This window comes from Hemibagrus wyckioides, linkage group LG06 (genome assembly GCF_019097595.1).
Source record: "Hemibagrus wyckioides isolate EC202008001 linkage group LG06, SWU_Hwy_1.0, whole genome shotgun sequence".
NCBI classification, from domain to species: Eukaryota; Metazoa; Chordata; class Actinopteri; order Siluriformes; family Bagridae; genus Hemibagrus; species Hemibagrus wyckioides.
This window is the reverse complement of record NC_080715.1, coordinates 21516739-21533661: the sequence shown is the minus strand read 5'-3', so window position 1 is coordinate 21533661 and position 16923 is coordinate 21516739. Positions and strand designations below refer to the sequence as shown.

Here is a 16923-nt window from a genome sequence, read left to right as displayed (position 1 = left end):
AGCTGTGATGGCTCGCTGCCCACCCATCGCCCACTTTCCTCTTCCTCCTCTCATCCCACACACACTCTGTTCCTGTGACGTCCACTCAAATCCCCCACGCTCGGCCGTGGGCGTCTGCTCGCCCATTCATCCATACGCCTCTGTTCTCAGCGCTGCTCCTTCTTCCTCTCCAGCTCCCACTCCCATTCTCAATGAACTCCTGTCTCAGAGGTGTGATCCGGGCTGCAATTCGTGATGGAGAGAAAGCAGGATGCTGGCTAACAAGGCATCAGTATTTCTTCTATCTATATATAAGCTCTATTGCAAAACTGAATCTGACTAACTTTAAGTCTTTATAGAGAAAGCAACTTGTCATGGCAGGGACCTGAGCAGTGGGTTATTGTATTTCAGTGCTTAAGTTTCAGCACAGGATGCTGGGCCTGCTCCTAGGCACCTTCTTCTCTCAGGTTCACCGTGTCCTAATGTTACCTCCAGGGAGGAATAGTCAGCTGATGTGCCAGACTTATTTCAACTGGTCGCAGAGTTGCAGCATTTTCCGTAGGTCTCTCCTAATCCTATCAAAACACACATCATACTTTCCATGGAGACTAACCTGTTTTCAGGGAAAATGCCCTCCTGCTCCATTACCATTACACAATGAGTTGGATTACAGCACCATCATTCATTATTAGTAGATATAAATGCCACCCCTATTTTAAATGATTACAAGCTTGAACAGGATATTGCAGTTACTTTCCAGTGCGTTCCCTGTAGATTCCCAGTGTGCAAATATGTTTCTGCCATATACTGCTTAAGAGCTTTTAATTCAGCTTCACCTCTGATGTTTTGTCAGTTACTAAGATATAATGTTGGAGAATTGAGTAGGGCAACTCTTTTTAGCAACGCTGCCTTCCTATTCGTTGAAAGCTTTTCATGTTTTTCTGGAATGGCTTGGTTCATTTGCCACATGGCAGGATATTTGCAGAAAAGAAATAATATCCAGCATGGATATATGATGTAGTTGGAATAAAAAAAGTTGGAATAAAAAAAGACGCAGATCTCAAAAGATCAATACTGGATTATTCTTTTCCAGGTACTTTCTCTTATTGCTGCTCTTTAAATGTACAGTATATTCTTACAAATTCAACAAAAGTGATTTTTTCTCCGAAATAGTTTTCTGAAATATATACTTAAAAAATTGTACAGTCTCAGTTATGTTTTCCTCTTCACAGCATGTCGGCTTTTACAGTATTTTGTAGGTTTTTCTGTAGAAACGTCAGATGAAACTAGAACTACGTGCAGAACACCTTTTGCTGTAATGCGATAGCCTCAGTGCTTTTTCACCTGTGTTGCAGGGAGGCTGACTCACCACTGCTAAAGAATGAGTTGTATGGGTTACGCCCCTTCACATACACACTACTGATATTCCATGAATAGGGAAAAGTCCACAGTTTCTGATATGAACCAACCATCTTAATTGTGTTTGCTGTTGTGAGACCCAAAAGATGAAAAGTTCCAATATTTACAGCAGATTTCAGTAAGATGCCAACATTTAGGATTTAATTGACATTTATTTGGACTTTTTTTTAGCCATGGAATGAATAAAGATTAGTCTTTTTGTTGGCGTGTTTGTTAACTTACTTGATTTAATAACATTACATATGGTTTATTAATGCTGAAGGTCCTTGTTTTTTTCCACATTAAATAACACTCTAAAATATGTAAGTTAAGGGAACTTTAATGGCCTCACCGATATTTTATTGCTCATCTGTCTGACAGGAGATTCCCTCTAGCATAAACATGGTCTCACTTATTGAATCATCAAGGACATACCTTTATCCTGACATTGTTGGACTGAATCATGCATTCTTAACTATTAATACAGTTAGAAATCAAAAACAGGCATGTGAATAGCAAGTCTATTAACCACATCTAAGGTTTTTATAAATACCACTAATCTTATTAATCCTTTTAGCATTCAAAGCTCTGGTCCATACCATGCATGAGACACAGTTTCATCAAGATCATAACTGTTTTCTCCCACATTCACATGAGGGGCTAGATGAAAGTAGTAAGTGTGGGCCAGCACTAGGCTATTACTCATGATTCATTTGCTATCTCTTGTTACCTGTTTTTCTTATCCTTCAGCAAATGCATAAAAGTCCCTGATCACTGTCGTTCAACAAAGAAGATTGTTTGATTTGGGACAATGGGATAATGTGATCTTGCTCAAATCTTTCATTGGATACTTGAATGTCATGATTTATGTATCCCTTCATCTTGTCCAGCTTATCCACCCATCCCTCCTTCCCTAAATGCTGTTTACCTCCAGGTGTGTGTGTGTGTGTGTGTGTGTGAGAGAGAGAGAGAGAGAGAGAGAGAGAGAGATGAACAAACAGGAACTTTATGTGATTTTACATGGGTTTGTTTTCATTCCCACAGTCACCGCTGCAGTCATTCATATAAAATAACACCCTTTGACGCTTATACAGGAAGGGTATAGTAACTCATATAATCACTCTTAATTGCAAACTGTTACAAATGATACAAATTCTGACTCTACAAACTGTTGTGTGTGAAAATCCCAGGAGATCAGCAGTTTCTGAAATACTCAAATCAGACCATCTGGTACCAACATCCATGCAAAAATTCCAGATATCAAACTTTTTATACCTTTCTGATGCTTGATGTGAACATTAATTGAATCTCTCGACCTGTATCTGCCTGATCTTATGCATTGTGCTCCTTCCACATGACTGAATCATTAGATAACTTGAATCATTAGATAACCTAACTATACAGGTGCAGGTATACAGATGTTCCTATTAAAGTGTAAAGTGAGTGTACCAGATACCACTCATTTTGTTTAATGTCCTTCTAACAGTTTTTAACCATTATCTTTCTAAATATCATATCGAGGACGTTAAAAAGCACATACTGTGGTTTGTAAAGTGGTAAGTGTAAAGTAAAGTAGAATACACAGGTCAGTGTCCTCGACCAAGTCAGATTAAACCTTAGCAAATGTTTAAAAAAAAATAGAAATAAATAAATTAGATCAAAATAAATAATTATATGGAGATGAGAATTCATAAAGCTGGATGCTAATCTGGATGAATGATCATACATTGGGACTTGTGATAACATGATAATATGTCGTGGCACAGGTTGGCAAACTCTGGCAGTGTGCATTAAACCTTACAGTTTGACTCCCTTTAATTCAGTTCTAGTTGTCAGACATTATTTACAGCCTGACTGAATGCTTAGTGATATCCAGACCAATTATGTTTTCCATTTATCTGCAATGGGTTTTTACTGTGGTTGTAAGTGACATAAAATACAAAAATAGCTGTTTGTTTATAGTCCATAAACATATCCTGTGAGTGTAGCTGTGTGTTAGTGAGTGTATTTATATATTTAAGCGTGGGTTTGTATGTTTGGGGAATCGAAATGAAATTGTGGTTTCACACCCAGACTACATGATGTTGTACGCTTTATTTGTGTGAGGACACGTCACACAATAGTCTGTTGAGTAGTGAATTTAATCTCGCACTGTTTTGTGTTCAGATGGATTAAAATGATCTCTGTAGGTGATAATTCAACACTAAACTTAATTAAACTCTGGGGATATTGCGCTTTCTAGTTGTGACACACACACTCTTGAACCATGTATTAATAAACTGATAAGTACTACAATGCTCTTGGAGAGATCAGACCCAGCATAAATAAATAAACATACAGAAAGCAGAGTTGTTGTTTTTTTCATATGCTCAGTGTTGGTGTATTTAGACTGAGGCTGAATGAAACACATCAAGCTTACTGCAGGGTGTGGTACAGCCATGAATGGGATGCTTGTAGTTCTGCAATGCACCATGTGTTTGTGTTTGTAGCATGGGTTAGTGTTTGGACAGGATAGACAGCATTTGCAAAGATAAACATACAGAGGTCTTCCAACATGAGGACTTCGGGAATAGAAAGAATGAATAATGGTAGTTATTTGACCGATGACTGGTGTGTGTGTGTGTGTCTGTCTGTGTTAAGGAGGGTGAAGGCATGTGAGTGCATTTATCCTATCCTCATGTTTCATCATTGTCAGTTGGTTGTAACCTGAACGGATGGGTTAGTCTTTTGAGTAGGTCAGGGGTCACTGCCCAATCCAATCATTCACACCTGCAGAGGTCAAAGCAGGGTGACTCAGATTTATATATATATATATATATATATATATATATATATATATATATATATATATATATATATATATATATATATATTATTATAATCATTGCAAAATAAAGTAGCTCATTAAATCTGTGGCAAATTTCAGTCCAAATAAAAATAAAAGACATTATGTTAAACAGTTCAGCTCTGTTCTGCTTATGCTAATAAAAATGCCATTTCATGAGTCATGGCTAAATGTACGGCTCAGCGTTCTGGCAGGGAAAATAATCAGTCTCCTTTTGTGTCTATTTTACATTTGTTCCTATAATTTATCATGTGTTATATCAAGAAAGAAAGAAAACAAGCAGAAGAAACCTCAGCCATGTCAAGAGAAAAAATTCACTGGACAGCTAGCTAAACAAGCTGCTTATTTCCTTGAGAGCTCAAATACTTGACAGTCATTAGTAGTGTGTGTGTGTGTGTGTGTGTGTGTGTGTGTGTGCGTGTGTGTGTGTAGGCAATGCCATGGATCTGAGATGGCAGTGAAGAAGGAGCTGGGGTCCACTTATGATGCATTTGTATATGTGAGAAAGAAAGTGCGTTTGATAGAGAATGTGTATAAAGTTGTTGGGCTTTTTCTTCTGCATAGATATTGCCAGCAGCAGTGTTACTTGGCAGAAAAGGAGTTCTTTGGCATTGGGAGAGTGTTCCAATAGCCTCAGGAGCCATCTTCTAGTGCTGGAACAGCACACTTGTTCATGGCACACCATGCTCAAAATGCCTCCACACAACCTGGCACCACACAAGGCACATGCATAATACGAGTCCATTTCTGTACCTAGCAGCAGCACCATATCCTAAACAGCAGCACAGTTTTCCTGTGAAGTGAAATGAGCTGTGCAGATCTACGAAGCATGTTCTTTATTCATCTACAGGAAAGCCAGTCAGCGGGTGTTGCTCTTTTCTATCAAATGCATGAGTGCCAAAGGTGCAGTTTTGTTGCTATATGCCCTCATATGGAAAACAATTGTAATGGATCATGACAGTGGCAGATCTGGGCATATAGACAATATAGCCAGCCTCCTAGGATGGCAACGCACTCAGGGGTGGCAAGAAGCACCTCCTCTACATGCAGCTTTCAGACATGCACTTCATCTCTTTATAGTTCATTTGAGGCTGTTTCACACTGGATTGTGCCAGCTCTTTGTTTCATATGGCACAAGATGCACCCCACTCATTGAAAATTAAATCTTTTGCAGCTCCTTTTGGTACACTTCTCCTTTCTGCCATCCATCACACCCCTGCTTATGTCTGTCTGCTTACTAAAAGCTTTAAATGAGGAGAGATGATATTTTAATATTGCCTTACAAAAAAAAAGGGAAATTGCAATAAGATGCTTCCCTACTCTTGATGTACAACAGATATCATATGATGAAGTCATTGATGGCTTTGCATCAATGAAGACCAGGAGAACCAAATAGAGGGGTGTTTGTGTTCACCAGAAGCCCCACTGGATAAAGACATTACAATCAACAGCTTTGTGGTGCTGGATTTGCCTTTCAACAATCTGGAATTAATCAATTAATCCTAGTATCCAATCTAATTGCAAAAATATTAGCAGGAAGAAAACATATTTTGGAAGATTATGCTGCTTTCTCCTTAAATTGAAAGCTTCAATCAGAAGTTTTAGTCATTTTTAATGGAACCAATAAAATGCAGGGTACAGCATGTACATTCAGCATGCTCAGAACTAATCTGACAGAACCACAATTTCCAACAATTTCCTAATCTGTTTGCAAAAAATACAATGGAAGGTAATGGAAGGCAGTGTTTTTGCTATAAAAAGGGAGATCAGGCTTAATTGTAATAGTCTATCACAGGTTATGTGCACACAGTGAGACATAGCTCATGAATATTTAAGCAGAGAACATATAACACATAACATGTCACCCTGAACAAATTGGTGAACATGTTGAACAGCATGTGAATAGCAGCATTTAAAGCTATTACTAACAATTATTATTGAAGATAATCCATCTTCTAGATACAGAGCACCATTGAAATGTAAACTAGAGAAATATACAAATGGAAAGAATGTAAACCTGACTGTTTCTGTCATAGGAAAAAGAAATTTAACTTTTTTTCAGGTTCTAAATAAATTGTGTGGTCCTCTCCACACAATTTAAATTGAAGTGACCAAAATAAACCCACAACAGATTTCAATACATAGCAATTTTTCCAGAAAGTACACCAACATTTGAAACCAGGTGCATCCTTTAATTCAGTAACATGTAAAACCGTCTTTGTTGAAGTGAACATTTTCTGTAGGAGTTTCAGTGAATCACATCATAATGGAGAAATTTTGATCCACCCTTCTTTACACCCTTCTTGTCATTGATGAAACACCTGCCATGGCATCTCAATATGGTTGAGGTCTGGACATTCTAGCACCTTGATTTTTTTCTTCTTTAGCCATTCAGATGTTGATTTGCTGGTGTGCTTGTGATAATTGTTTAGTTGCATGACCCAATTTTGCCCAGTTTAGGCTGCTAGATAGATGGCCTAACATTTGTCCCAAGAATCATCATCATTATCTTCTTCTTCTTCTTCTTCTTCTTCTTCTTCTTCTTCTTCTGGTTTTCCCCTCAGGGGTCATCTGAGTGAATCATCTCTCTCCACCTATCCCTATCTTTTGCATCCCCAAAACTTGCACCCACTAGCTTCATATCCTCATTTATTACATCCATAATTTGCCCCAAAAATATTCTGGGATAAAGTGGAGTTTATCAATGACTTTATACTACGATTTTCCCAGGTCCTGTGATGGCAAAGCAAACCTGAATGATTACCCCTCCACCACCACCATGCTTGACAATTGGTATAAGATGTGTGATTTTCACTAAACACTGCATTGGGTATGAAGACCAATCTTGGCCTAAGAGATATTATTCCAGGACATTTCAAACCTAAACCATGCTTTCGTGTTCTTTTTGGGGAGAAGGGGCCACCCTAACCACCCTTCCATGAAAGCCATACTTGTTCAATCTTTTCCTGACTGTGTCATCATGAACATAAAAATTTTATGTGCTTACTGAGGCCTGTCAGTCACATGTACTGTAGCTCTTCAGTTTATTCTTTTTATATCGGAGCATTAAACAGTCTGACCTTGAACTGATGGGATCTTCATTCCTGGGAAGATTGACAATTGTCTTGAAGGCTCTCCATTTGTAACCAGTCCTTCTTTCTGGAGCATGGTGAATTTCAAATTGTTTGGAGATGGCCTTATAACCTCTCCTAGAGTGATGACCAGCATCAATTGCTCCTCTGTGGTCATGGCTGAAGTCCTTTCTTTGGAATGATGTAGAAAGTTCTCCAGAACACCAAACTGCCAAAAGTTGTGGTTTTATAGAGATAGTCACACTTCTTGATGGTTAACTAATCTTGTGCATTGCATTAGTAGCACCTGGCTGCTAATTACTACACTCTTGGGAGTCAGAAGGGCATACTTATTTTTCCAACCTGATTTTTGAATATTGGGTTACTTTTTGGGACAAAATGACTACATAGTCATTTTAGCTCTCTAATAACCTGTCTGTATAAGGGTGCACAGCCCGCAGTGTGTGTGGATGGGTGGGTGAGTGAGTGTATTCAGCCATTCAGTCACCTACACACACTCAATAGTGACAAAACAACCTTTGATCTTGTATATCTGTGGTTGGGTTTGAATGTGTGAGTATGTGATACCTTTAATATTCAGACACCCTGAGGTAATGTTCCCTTGAGAGGTAAATAGTACCTCTGTTGTTTTTTGATGCACTGTGTACATTCATGCTAGCAGGTGCACTCAAGTTCTAGGTAAGATTAGGCAATAGTTTTGGGAAAGCCACCTCTCTCACTTTTTCACACTGAGCCTCAGGCACCAGAATCAGCTCTTTGTTTACCTGCCACATAACACTGAGCGGGAGTAAATCTTCAAGAAACAGGGTGAAACAAAAGATGTTACAGGAAAATACGATGAGACCTGTTCACAGTGTACTTTTGGCAAAGGACGAGTGGTGGAGTAAGAACAAGAGAGGGAGGTGTGGTGAGGTGTGGTGTATAATACTGTCTTAGAATGTTTGTGAGAATAAGCATATGAATAAGAATGATCACCTAGGAGATCATGTAGGTAATTCCTCTAATGTAAAAGTGTAAAGAATAAGAAAACACATAATAGGATTCATAGCAAATGCAATAATTATAGCATATTGTAGCATACAAATAAAAAAAAAAAAAACAATCCAGTAAATCCCAAAAAGGTGTGTTGAAATGACGTTACCAGAAGTGTAATATATAATGTAAAGGTCCATTCAAGGTCCCTCAAAATATATTTTGATAGTAGAACCAGGAGGAAGAAAAAATTGCCTGAAAAAAGGCATAGAAACTGCAACACCATTGCACTTTCATTTCTCTAGTGACTTCACATCCCATCAGTAAGCACATATGGCCAATTATAGGAGTGGATTCCATGAAGGCATTTTTCCCAAGTGACCTTGAACCATGCATTCACAAATGTTTACCCATGCTACCATACCTCAGTCATGAGACTATGCTCATTCAGCTGATTGGTTGCCAAGAGGCATGTTTGTTCAGCCTCCATTGATATCACTGTGGCACACGTCAGAAAAGATTAACAGGATTAGCTTCTTTTTGGGTTACGGTTATCAGGTTCTCTAACACTCTATGTCCCTTTTTAAGTTTTATCTTATATTGTGTTATGTAATTGCTTGACTCTTCTGGACATGTTTCCCATCCCATCCATATTTAATAACTGAATGTCCAGACAAGACACTATGAGCTCACTGCATACTCATCAGCACACTCATCTACTTAATTTTTTTGAAATAAAGGACCCCTCACCTAGATGTCCAGCCATTGAACCCTACTCATCCTGCTCAAGTGTAGTGTCTCCAATGGAATTTCACAGCCTTGCTCAACTCCTCCACTGGCTACATAAACACTCACTATTGTAACTGTGAACCCAAGTACATACTTTAGACTAACTCAAAAGCGCCGCATGACGAAGACAGGGGAAAATACCAGAGGTGGTTAAGAGTATCTTTCAAAGTGTGTGTATATATATATTTTTAAGGATTATACACCACAGATATTTTATATGGCATCCTCTCACAGAATCCTATTATAGTGGTGAATATTTTACATTCTTGATTACAAGAAGTCTGCATTCTCAGTGTGAAGAACCTCTAACCTTCCATTAAGGACACAGAACTGAAATATTTATTCTTCTTATTTCCAGAACTTAAAAGTGCAACAGGTCTCAGCAATGAAGCAATGTTGTATTACACTACTGTTCCTGGGATAATCTTTTTGGCATGGCTCTTCTCTAATAATCTGCCCAATATTTTAATGCTGCATCGCCCTCTGCAGTCAAACATGTGTCTCCACCTAGTGTATTTCTCATCTAGTTTGTCTGCAGCTGCAATTTCAAAGGGGTCCTCTGACAACTGAAAATAAAGCAGCTGAAAACAAAAACACTGTATCATGTAAAAGGTTTTTAACAAGTTGAATGATTCCAGACATTTCTGGCAGTGTTACAATATGTACAGAGGAACCTAGTAACCTTTTAGTTAAAATGTTCCAGTCACTTGTGTGCGGTCACAGTAGTTCTTCTCAGGTCGGTTAGAACACAGAAAAATATTTTTGAAAACTGAAGATTTGTGTCGAAAATTCAGTTCAGATTAATATTCGTTCGAATTTGTTTGCAATGTTGATATTCGTTGCAAACCTGTATGAAACAAGAGCCAATGTTCCTGACGGTCGTGTTGTACACCAAAAATATTTTCGTACACCAAGGTCAAATTGACTTGAAAATTCGAATTGAATACCGAAAGTTCGAGCACAGGGGTGGTCAAGGACTGAGGTACCACTGTATATGGATATAATAAATGAGGATATGAAGCTAGTGGGTGCAAGTGTTGAGGATACAGAAGATAGGGATAGGTGGAGATAGATGATTTTCTGTGGTGAGCCCTGAAGGGAAAAGCCAAAAGAAGAAGAAGAAGAAGTCAGTACCATCCAATAATGGTCTTAAATAGTACTAATTGTGATTCTTCTCAATACAATGGTATTTCCATTCAATGGGTGGGGAAAAACCTCAGCTAGCACTTTAAAACACAACAGTGCACTTCATGTAACATTTCCTTATATGAACTCAGGCTTAAACGGCTTAAATTTAAATATATATTTCAGCAAAATATGTAATTTAGACAGATTAATACCATTGATTTTAGGGTAATTACTTGCTTATGAAGTTACAGTATTTTACCATCAATTTAATTAACATTTTCTATTTTCACAGTAACAGTGTGTATTTTTTGCTTATTAGGACAGTAAAAATAAAAGAAAGAAGATGGACAGTCACAAGCCATCAAACAAATTCCACCAAATTTAGTTTCCTTAGTTAGTACATTAGTATTAATGTTGTCTTTGCATTTTTGAGGTCTGAAAACACTGCATCTTTTTTGGTATTTTGACCAGTTGTCATTTTCTGCAAATAAATGCTCTAAATGACAATATGTTGTTTATTTGGAACTTGGGAGAAATGTTGTCAGTAGTTTCTATAATCAAACTAAAATGTTCACCTTATTCAAACACATACCTATAAATAGGAAAACCAGAGAAACTGATAATTTTGCAGTGGTCTCTTAATTTTTGCCAGAGCTGTATTAATCATAGTTTCTCAGAACAGTACATCCTTTTCTTCTCTTTCTACCTATCTAAGTTAAACAGGAGGTAATAAATTACCAGTAATCAATGTGCAAGTTGCCAATTGAATCGCCAATTTAAGCTACTCTATTGAATTCACATATATTTGTAAATATATTCTGACCATGAACCTTACCACACGTCACTGGTGTGAGCATATTGTGAATAAGAGTCTCAGGATCAGCTCAGTTTTTATGATTACAGCAGTAAGGTTTTTATTTTTCAATATGTTTATATGTTTATTGTCATTTCCTTCTCCCACCACACCTCATCATACAAACATCATACCTCAGAAACAACCACCCCACACACATATCCCACTCATCACGCATACTTGCATGAAAAAAATCAACAAAAATAAATAAAACTAAAACAAGATAAAACAAAATACAATACAATAAGTATGAATATTGTTTCCAATTCATTTTCAAGTAATGCCTGTATTCCCAGTTTTCACAATGCTCATGTATGGTTCCCAGAGCTGAACAGAACTTTCCGCTTGTCCTTAACAATGCAAGTTAGTCTTTCTAACCCAATACAGTCTGCTATTTCCCTTATCCACATTCTCAAAGATGCCATCTTCATACTCTTCCAGCACAATACAGTCACTCTACAGGCTTGGAGACATCAGAAATCTAGAAGTTTAGTCTGTTTCAGTGTTTGTATAAAGTCCATTAAATATTTTCTAGGAACACTGAGTTTAACGTTGAAGAGGATTTAGTGTTAAATGTATCTGGCAGACATTTTATAATCTCCTTCCAGAAATTGGGAATTTCTGGACATTCCCAATGGCAGTGATACACTGTACCTTTCTCATCCAAACATTTAGCACACGTCTGGAATATTAGCAGACATATGATGAAGTTTAACAGGAATTATATACTTTCTCATTAACCATTTTCATTGAAGTAATTTAAACCTTGTATTTATTATCTGTGTTTGTGCTTTTAGGCAAGCATTATTCCAGTCTATCTCATCAATGTCTTCTTGTATGTCCATTTTCCGACCATTTAACTTCTCTAATGTTGATTCAGTACTATATTTAACCACTATGTTGTAATATCTAGCTGTATTTCTGTTCCTTTCTAAATTACCAAGTCTTTTTTCTTCAAATTTTGATCAAGGTGGTGTACATGTTATATGTTTATATTTCGATGACCTGTAACAGTTTAATTCATCTTTTTTCCTCTGAGAGCTACTTTGACAAAATGAAGGTGGCCAGGTGGCTAACCGAGTTAATGAGGTTTTATCAATTTTGTACATATTCTGTGAAAAGAGGTGGGTACCAGTGGCTCGTGAACAACATGTTGGAGACCCCTGAATCCTTTCTTTATTTGTGGAAAATAAATAAAATAAAACATATGGCAGCAGCATATTAAAAAGAGCAAACAGAAATCATCCAGTTTACGTTTAAATAGGACTGAAGGTCATTTAAGTGTGCCATCATCCTCTCTTTTCTTTTCTCAGACACCTACAGCATTCAACAGTCGAAACCACATCTACATGAATTTAGGGTCCAATATGCAAATATATATATATATATATATATAGTATATAATATATAAATAATAGTGTATTAAATGATAGCCACAAAACTAGCCACAGTAGTTCTTGAAAGTACATTTGAAAGTATGTTTGCTCTTCTCAGCTTTCTGCAGCAGTTCTGAAATTGCTCTTTTTCGCTCATCTCCAGCTTTGGACTTTTCAGTAAATGTCATATGTTTGTTCTGGACATGTCTTTCTACATTAGATATATATATATTTTTTTTTTTTTTCCTAAATTTCTCACCACATATCAAGCATCTCGGTAAACCAGCATTATTAGGCAGGTGGTCATAATGTTATGCCTGAACAGTGTATATGATATATAATGAAACGTATACAATTGTATAATATAAACTCCAGCAGTTCTACGTATATTTAAAAGGATATTCAATATGAGTATATTGTGAATAAGAATCTCAGGATGAACTCCTCCTGAGTTTTCATGATTACAGCAGAAGTTTATAAATTCAAGTCTACATTATATTCATATGAGATCTTCGACTGAAGCAATGGTGAGATTTGGGCATAAACTGTTGATAGGAAGTGCAGATTTTTAAGCTATCCATGTGTGTTCATCCACAGCAGCAGAAGTTGAGTCATAAATGCAGACAGCTCCAAGCAGAAGATCATTAATATGATGATATTGAATGAAAGCAAACAGCAGCCAGACAGATATGATGATCATAATTTATTTAATTTATTAAGTTTATTAAATTTATTATTATTTATAAGGAATTGATTTACAGTAATTAAAATTTATTTACAGGAATATATTTACAGTGATTCTAATATATTGGTAATTACAATTTGTTGGGTAAGTTGTTGGGTGCTGATGTTCTGATCCAACATGGCCTATTCATCATCTGTGGAATAAAAACATGTTTAAATTAATATAGAGTATTGTAGAACATAATGTTTCCTTATTTGATTTCTTCATGTTCATGTTTCTCTCAAGAAAATAAAATTACATAAGACTTTATTTTTATAGAAGAATGCAGTAGTGTTCTAGTACAATCCATGTGATCTAGATTATATTCTATGTTAGTTCATTTTAAGTAGATCTGATGTTTTACCTGGCTAACCTGAAAGGTCTTCTGTGAACCACCCATGTTTACTGATCTGCCTCAGGCTTGGTCTTTTGGTGGGATCTTGCTCCAAGCACCAGTTGATCAGATGACAGTAGGCTGTGTGGGCAGTGATATGAAACAGAGACAGAAATTTAGTCACAAATTTTTAACTTCTGCTTGCAGCTTCACTATCATTTTTCTCAGATTTAGTTAGATACAACTAGTTAGATGACTGTAACTATGTACTATACCCTAAAAAGAACAACCAGTCTCAGTAAGACTGGACCCTTACAGCCACATCACATAGTCACAGCCACACCATACATCAGTACCCCTAAATAAACAGTTCAATCACACATGTATCTAAATTACACACACAAACAAAATACAAATGATGCCTTTGTGGATTGTTTTTCTTAGTATTACTAACTTCACCATTATTATTTGCATTTGTGCATCACTTTGTGTTCTCCATTTTCAGGGATTTTTACTTTGTGAAGCATCTGATAAAGCTAGCAAACATGTTATCACGAGTCAATCAAGAACAAACAAATCAACAGCAAACAAATTCTTTAGTTATCCAAAGAGGGACCATAGTGAAAGATGAATCACCTGCAGCATGATCATTTTGGCCAGCACCTCACTGAGTGTGCCTCCTTCACTCAACAGTAGCTCATATACGTCCATGCAGGGGATTGGTCTTTCCAGGACTAACAGGAGGCAGTTGTCCATTTCAAACGAGTCCACAAGCTGCAGAACGTACTGGCAGTGAGGTGGCTTTGACAGCATTTGCATTAAAGCCACCTCTAGATGGAGCTTGCAGGTCTCGCCAGGCTAGCAATAAAAAAATCCCATAAAATTAGCATAGTTTCATAGTTTTCAGTATATGAAACCTAGATGCTGCTGTGAGCTAAGACTAATGTGACTGAACTGAGGAGAATTAGACTTTGAAAGAAAGATATTTGCAGAATATGGATGTAAGAATCACAAAGAACAGGTATAAAAAAAGAAGACATTACTTTTTATAGGAATTATAGTGCTGTTTAGCTTTTCTTTATCTCAGTCTCAGTTCTTCACTAATGTATGTGAAATTTTGGAGGTCATGTGACGTCCGGTAAGATGTTATCATGGTGAAAGTACGCTAGTTTGAAGTGTCAGTTACCTTTAGATCATATTATATTACTTGTTCAATTTATAATGAATATGTTGTTGCTTATATATGATTTGATGTAATCTAGTTATTGACCCTAACTATCTGATTGGAGTGGGGGTGTTGACTTATGAAAGTAGTCAGGAACAGTGACTAATGCAGCATCTAGGATTCTTATACTGAAAAATGACAGCAAGTTGCATTCGTTTTGCATAGTTTTGGTCTTTAAAGAAATTGTAAACAGGACTTTATTGCTACTATAACAGCAGTCACGTAAGGTTACTTACAACTGTGATGTACAGCTCCGAGCCATCCTTACGGATGTGTTTAATGGCGACCTACAAACAAAACAAAAACAAAACGTAAACAAATAGGAACGAGCCTTAAGCATTAAATCTAGTAATAGCTCTGTTCAGTGTGTATCTTATTACAACCGATATTAGAACTAAAACCTAGACACATTTTATTTATACCATTTATAGGTTAGCTCTGTACCTTATGACAGTTGGTAGGTTAATGTCTCTAACTAGATAATCAACTTGTGCGTTGTAACCGAATAAACTACCAGTAAATTTTATAGGGATAATGTAATTGCATTTTCTAAGGTGTAATCTGTCCCAGCATTTCCTTATTCCTGTGTCAGGAAATAAAAATGTGACATCACACGAGCTGGAGACAGAACCTGGGTGTCTAAAACCACTAAACACCTGGTGTATATATAGGGAGGCTTATCAAGGGAAACAGGTGAGGGCAGAAGGTGCGAACAGAACAGTGAAATAGGTGGGACAAATAACAACGAGATCACGTGACACAGAATTCATAACCGCAAGCTTAAAACTAGTCCCGGGATTAATATAGTTCTATCTAATCTTATCTTATCTGATCTTATCTTATGAAAAACAAAAAAAGTATTTCAATAATCCTCTTTTTAAAAAAAAAACAATGAGGACTTGAATCCTGTGAAGTAAACCTACAAAAAAGGGATGCCCTACAATGAAATTACAACCTTATTATAGATTTAAATCACCAGAGAAAGTTTTTGAAGAAAGTGCACATGCAGAAATCTGGACAATGCTCATGTCATTAACCTCATTAATGCTCTACAGTTCATGTATTGTGTTGACCAGTGCAATCTGCAGGATTTGCACAGGCATTTACCTGCTGTCCATCTTTCCTACGAACTCCTTCGTACACTGATCCAAAGCCTCCACTCCCCAGCAGATTTCCGATGGTGTACAGATCGAGAAATCTCTGTGCTAAAGAAAACAAATAAAGAAAGACACGAAATGAGCCTCGTGTTTGTTGTCCTCTTCTGTGTGTATGTAGCGCGCTGAGTTAGCATTAACGTAAGGGATCGCTCGCCTAACTCAAGATGCAGCAGAAATCACACGAAGCTCACACAGGTCGCATTTCACATCTCGAGGGGTTTTTAATAGCAACAGCGTTATTTATTTAAAGAAGACAACTTAAATGAGCAACAGAAATGAAAATAAAAAGATCGGAGCCGCACACATGCTGTACTCGCGGCTCAGGTGACTGCAGACTGACCACAACAAAAAACAAAAATGGCGCTCTGCTCTTAAAGGAGCCACAGCTTATTTCACTCGTTACAGGTGAAATGGTCAGTAATAAATCAGAGGTTTATTTCATGTATTTATTTCAGTCATTTGTCTTACATACCCTTTGGATCAGTGAGGAATTCCAGACAAGCAGGGTGTAAAGTGGGCACTGTCATGGGGGCTTCCACCTCTACCTCGCGACCACGCCCCCCATCACCGGAGTTCTAACACCCTCACCTGACACATTATCTCACACACTACATATCTCCCTCTCACCACACGAGCAGCGGCTAGTATTAAAGTTATTAGGTGATGTTCCTGTCTGCTTTCCCCCAAGCCCTACGTCGTGCTAACCGCTGCTTCTGCCCCATCTCACCGTGTGGAAACACATCTTCAGTTCTCCATCCACTTGCACAGATAACACTCTTTAAGTTACGTTTTCAGTTTGCTTTCAGTTTTGCACTTCTTGGATAAATAAAGCACCACGTTACTCACCATCTGCTCTCCGGTCTCTGTTCCTGGATCCAGTGTGACAGGCACCTCTTGGACCTGAAATATCCAATATCACCTTTACAAAAGTATTCTCTCACATTATTTGTACATACATATTGCTACAGCAGCGTTTGGCTCAAGTATAAAAATAAGATATAACTTGAATTAAAAAAGAGTTTATTACCTCGTCGTCCACATCCCAATCCTC

General features: G+C 37.3%; 1 long non-coding RNA gene across 1 annotated transcript; it reads right to left on the bottom strand.

The window, feature by feature from the left end:
- Window positions 1-13190: 13190 nt before the first annotated feature.
- Window positions 13191-14331, bottom strand: LOC131354927 (uncharacterized). Its single transcript, XR_009204795.1, has 3 exons — window positions 14127-14331; window positions 13521-13631; window positions 13191-13310 (listed from the first exon to the last, which is right to left on the bottom strand). It is a non-coding gene; the product is annotated as an uncharacterized LOC131354927 (long non-coding RNA).
- Window positions 14332-16923: the final 2592 nt, after the last annotated feature.